The sequence below is a fragment of the Piliocolobus tephrosceles genome, chromosome 4 (genome assembly GCF_002776525.5).
Source record: "Piliocolobus tephrosceles isolate RC106 chromosome 4, ASM277652v3, whole genome shotgun sequence".
Lineage (NCBI taxonomy): Eukaryota > Metazoa > Chordata > Mammalia > Primates > Cercopithecidae > Piliocolobus > Piliocolobus tephrosceles.
In genome coordinates, this window is record NC_045437.1 from 63,321,401 (window position 1) to 63,326,525 (window position 5,125).

At 47.8% G+C, this 5,125-nt stretch overlaps 1 protein-coding gene and 1 pseudogene across 1 annotated transcript in view; one reads left to right on the forward strand and one right to left on the reverse strand.

Annotated features, from left to right (window-relative positions):
* Positions 1–5,125, forward strand: part of ANKRD55 (ankyrin repeat domain 55) — a 129,696-nt gene that overhangs the window by 103,444 nt on the left and 21,127 nt on the right. The window lies entirely within an intron of this gene.
* On the reverse strand, positions 4,245–5,118 carry LOC111541545 (annotated as a pseudogene).

Below are 5,125 nucleotides of genomic sequence, written 5' to 3' on the forward strand. Positions count from 1 at the left end.
GCCCGTCTCGGCCTCCCAAAGTGCTGGGATTACAGGCTTGAGCCACCGCACCCGGCCTATATGCTTTAAGCATTCACAATAATTGTGATTTCCCTTTCCTTCTTCTCTTTTTTAGTGTAAGTTTTTCCTACTGAAAGTTTTTGTGGAAAGGAAAGTAAGGTAGTAATAAAAAGAAGTAGAAGGAAAATATGAAGAACTAGGCCTCCCAGATAGTAAAACACATCATAAGTCTATGGTATTTAAAACATTGTAGTACCTACCTAAGATATGACACAGAACTCGTAGCCCAGAAGCAGCATATGCAGCTTAAGTGTCTCAAATTTCATGAGTCTATGAGGTCACAGTTCCCTTTAATATGCAATTTACTTATCTTCAGAGAGGAAAATCTGTTACCAAGTTCTGCTCTCTGTGTAGTTCTGGGAATTCTCTGGGGAATGTTTACATGTTTCATTAATCATTCCTCAGTCACTGATAGCTCAACCAATGCTGCATCCTTGGACCCATCATCTCCTGCCATTCAGCGGCCACCACATCCGCCCACTGCTTGTCTCTGCTGAATTCCTTCTGAATCACAGGCCCTGCCCTTTAGCCCCCTGCTGTGATAACTGAGGCAGATTGACTGTGTTTGCAGGACATCCTGAAGCTTAGAGATAAGAAAGGAGCTAAAGTTTAGACAACTTGAAATTAGGTACCACAGACTGGCCCCAAGGACATGGGTATTTTAGAGATTATCTATATGCTCCCCTCATTACTCAGCAAAACCCTGTTCTTCTGGATCGCTTCCATATTGATGGTCAGAGGAATTTAAACAGTCGGTCTTAGTAATTGTCATGAAGGAGTATTTCACACAGCTTCTGAGTGAATCATCACATGTTGGTAAGCCTGACTGGATCAACATCCAGTCCTCCATCTACTGAATTTATTGGCAATAGTCTCTGTAAATGGAAGGACATAATCTGCTGGGGACCCATGTTGTTTCAGAATAAGTGTCGCCTGGAGACCTCTCTCACATAGAATGGAACTAATCATATCTGCCACGTTCAAATATGCAGTGTGATTGATCACTGCGTTGAAAAATATATGGCCCTGTTAGGTGTTATAAAATTGCTACTACTAGCATAACAGACAAAGGTGTTTAACTGACAGAAGATACAATCCGTACCTGGGAATTCTGGGGTCACACAATATACATACATATATGCTCTCCAAATACTCATGTCCAACCCCCTTCACAGATATACCCAACCCAGCCCTTCTCTGTCCAGCTCCCAGGCTGCCTCCAGGCCTGAGAGACCACCTGGCCCTCTCAGGAGTGCCCCTCTGCCCAGGGTTCAGGCCTGAGGAGAGGTCTTCCATGACTTCCTTTCCCCCAGGACTGCCCATTTCCTGAGTGACTTACCGGAGGGATAGTCATTCTTTGTACAGAAGACCCCATTGATAGGAATGTGGGCCAGGCGCAGTTGCTCACACCTGTAATCCCAGCACTTTGGGAGGCTGAGGCGGATGAATTACTTGAACCCAGGAGTTCGAGACCAGCCTTGGCAACATGGCGAAACCCCATCTCTACAAAAAATACGAACATTAGCCAGACTTAGTGGTACATGCCTGTAGTCCCAGCTACTCAGGAGGCTGACATGGGAGGATCGCTTGAGCCTGGGAGGTGAAGGTTGCAGTGAACTGTGATTGTACCACTGCACTCCAGCCTGGGTGACAGAGTGAGACCCTAACTCAAAAAAGGAATGTCAACTTGCCCTTTGCCCTTTGCCTCTCCCTACATCCTCAGAAAAAAATCAGAACATAGTTTTGTGACATCAGTACTTAATCCAAAATATAGTGTATTCAATATTTTATTTTTGGAGACAGAGTCTCACTCTGTCATCCAGGCTGGAGTGCAGTGGCATGATCTCAGCTCACTGCAATCCCCACCTCCCTGGTTCAAGCGATTCTCCTGCCTCAGCCTCCCAAGTAGCTGGGACTACAGGTGTGCGCCACCATGCCTGGCTAATTTTGGGGTTTTTTTTTTTTAGTAGATTAGGGGACTCCTGACCTCAAGTGATCCACCCGCCTTGGCCTCCCAAAGTGCTGGGATTATAGGTGTTAGCCACCATGCCTGGCCTAGTTTATTCAATCTTGAATACAGCTATGGGTAGAATCAAACGTCCAGTGCCATTTCACAGTATTTTCCTGGATGACCTGATGGCCAGGGCTAATTGTCTTTAGGCCACCTCCAAGCTCTCAACTCTGATCTCCTGCTGGCAACTGCCTAAGCAACTACAAGTCCACAGCTTCCAAAAATAATAATGCATAGGCACACAGCAGCTATAAATCTACACTTAAGAAAGAAACATTTTTTTTTAGCGTCATGATAATCTCAGAGATGCAACTCTATCTCCCAGCAAGTTGACTTTTTATATGCTTCAGCTAAGCTTCAGCTTCTCAAACTTCTGTTTTAGATCAAAGTATTTGCGGCACATTAGGCACACTTAAAAACCCACTGGGACAGGTTACCAAAACACAGGCAGAGTCCTTCATCCAAGACAAATCCAAGCCTTAACCTCCTAGAAAACAGTAGGTGCTCTTTAAATGAATAGTTGAAATTCTTATTTCTACTCACAGAGTTTAAAAAAAAAAAAATCTGGGTCTAATACTACCCAGAATTATTTTGTCTTTGGTACAATAAAGAAAGCAGTATCACAAAAGTATCGATTTATTAAGCTGTCTTATTGAGAGCCTCTATATGTGCCAGGCACCATGCTGGGTGCCAGAACCACACAGCGAGTGAAAGGCTCCCATTCCCCTCCCACATGGAGCATACAATCTAACACTGGCCGGATGCGGTGGCTCACGCCTGTAATCCCAGCATTTTGGGAGGCTGAGGCAGGTGGATCACGAGGTCAGTAGATTGAGACCAGCCTGGCCAACATGGTGAAACCTCATCTCTACTAAAAATACAAAAATTAACTGGCCATGGTGGCATGTGCCTGTAGTTCCAGCTACTCGGGAGGCTGAGGCAGAAGAATCGCTTGAACCCGGGGGGCGGAGGTTGCAGTGAGCCGAGATGGGGTCACCGCGCTCCAACCTGGCGACAGAGCAAGACTCCATCTCCAAAAAAAAAAAAAAAAAAAAAAAGTGGCGGAACACTTACTAAGTGAAGTATTTATGTTATTTTACAACTCAGAGTTTTAAAAGTTATAATGATTTTTATCTATAATTTAACCTAACTTCTATTTTTGAGTTATCTCACTAGATTAGTAGGAAACCTAACCTCATCTTTTAAAGCCCCCCACCCCGCTTCCCTTATTGTGTGTGCCTTGGTTCTGGAATTTTATACAACGGGTGTATAGGAATAGAGATGGAGGGTGGCCCCTCGTCTTCTGTCCTTATCCCTTCAGGTCCGATGATGTTCAGCTGTGTCCATGTTGTGCTTGGGCATGGGCTCCATCTTGGCCTGCCTATAGTCCCATTGCCTTAGACACGCCACAGCCATTCCCCATCCCTCGCTCCTAGTATCTCTGCCAGTGAAGCAAGGTTCTTGACCCCTTTGCTCCTGAGTCCAGTGGTCCTTTATGCTCTTGTCACACCACCTTTTTTTTTTTTTTTTTTTTTTTTTTGAGACGGAGTCTCCCTCCGTCGCCCAGGCTGGAGTAGCACTTGCCTCGCTGCAGCCTTCGCCTCCCGGGTTCTCCTGCTTCAGCCTCCCGAGTAGCTGGGATTACAGGCAGGCACCACCAAGTCTGCTAATTTTTTGTATTTTTAGTAGAGACAGGATTTCACCGTGTTAGCCAGGATGGTCTCAATCTCCTGACCTCGTGATCCGCCCGCCTCCGCCTCCCAATGTGGTGGGATTACAGGTGTGAGTCACCGTGCCCAGCTGTCACACCACCTTGACCACTGAAGGGGGACCCCCTTTCCAGTGCTGGGGAAGCCATTTCCATTCGGATATTTAGTTAAATATTTTGCCTTTGCTCTGAAGTTGCTCTGAGTCCCAAGCTTGGCTTTTGAAAGCAAAAACACATTTCCCTTCCTGACTTCGCAATATCCCTCCGCTGAGGTTGAGCACAACGTTAATCATCCCCTCAAATAGGGGAAAGAGGCGAGGTAGAAAATATGTATAGACATCAGGATCTTAAAATATAATCCCACCACGTGAAGAAATTGTTTTTTTGTTGTTGTTGTTGTTTTTGTCTTTGTTTTTATTTTTTGTTTTCAGGCTTAATTCACTTTATTTTTCTTGTATAAAAACCCTATGTTGTCGCCACAGCTGGAGCCTGGGTCCACTGCACGGAGACTCTGGTGTGGGTCTTGACAAGGCGATCGGTGAATTCCTGATAGGGAGACTTGGTAAATACAGTCTCCTTCCAGAGGTCAGGGGTCAGGTAGCTGTAGGTCTTAGAGATGTCATCAAAGGTGGCCTTGACAAAGTTGCCCAGGGTGGCAGTGCAGCCCTGGGCTGAGGTGTAGCAGTCATCGATACCAGCCATCATGAACAGCTTCTTGGGCACAGGCGCCGAGACGATGCCAGTGCCCCTGGGTGCAGGGATGAGGCGCACCAGCACAGAGCCACAGCGGCCTGTCACCCTGCAAGGGAAGGTGTGGGGCTTGCCGATCTTGTTCCCACAGTAACCTCTGCGCACGGGGACAACGGAGAGTTTGGCTAGGATGATGGCCCCACAGATGGCGGTGGCCACCTCCTTGGAGCACTTAACACCCAGGCCGACATGGCCATTGTAGTCCCCCAAAGCAACAAACTCCTTGAACCTGGTGCGCTGGCCAGCACGGGTCTGATTCTGCACTGGCATAATCTTCAAAACCTCCTCTTTGAGAGGCCAGCAAGAAAAAGTCAATGATCTCAGATTCCTTAAAGGGCAGGGAGAAGAGGTAGATCTCCTCCAGGGACTTGATCTTCATGTCCTTGACCAAGCGGCCCAGCTTGGTGACCGGCATCCACTTCTTACCCTCGGTCTTGCCTCGGCGAACTCCGCGGCCTCGACCCCGGCCCCGCAGGGTCGCCGCCGGGCCCCGGATGCCACTACCGAAACCTCCGCGGGAGCCACCGCGGTTCCCCATCCCAGGGCCCCCAGGGCCCCCAGGGCCTCCGGGCGGGGCAGCTGCACCGGCGTCATCC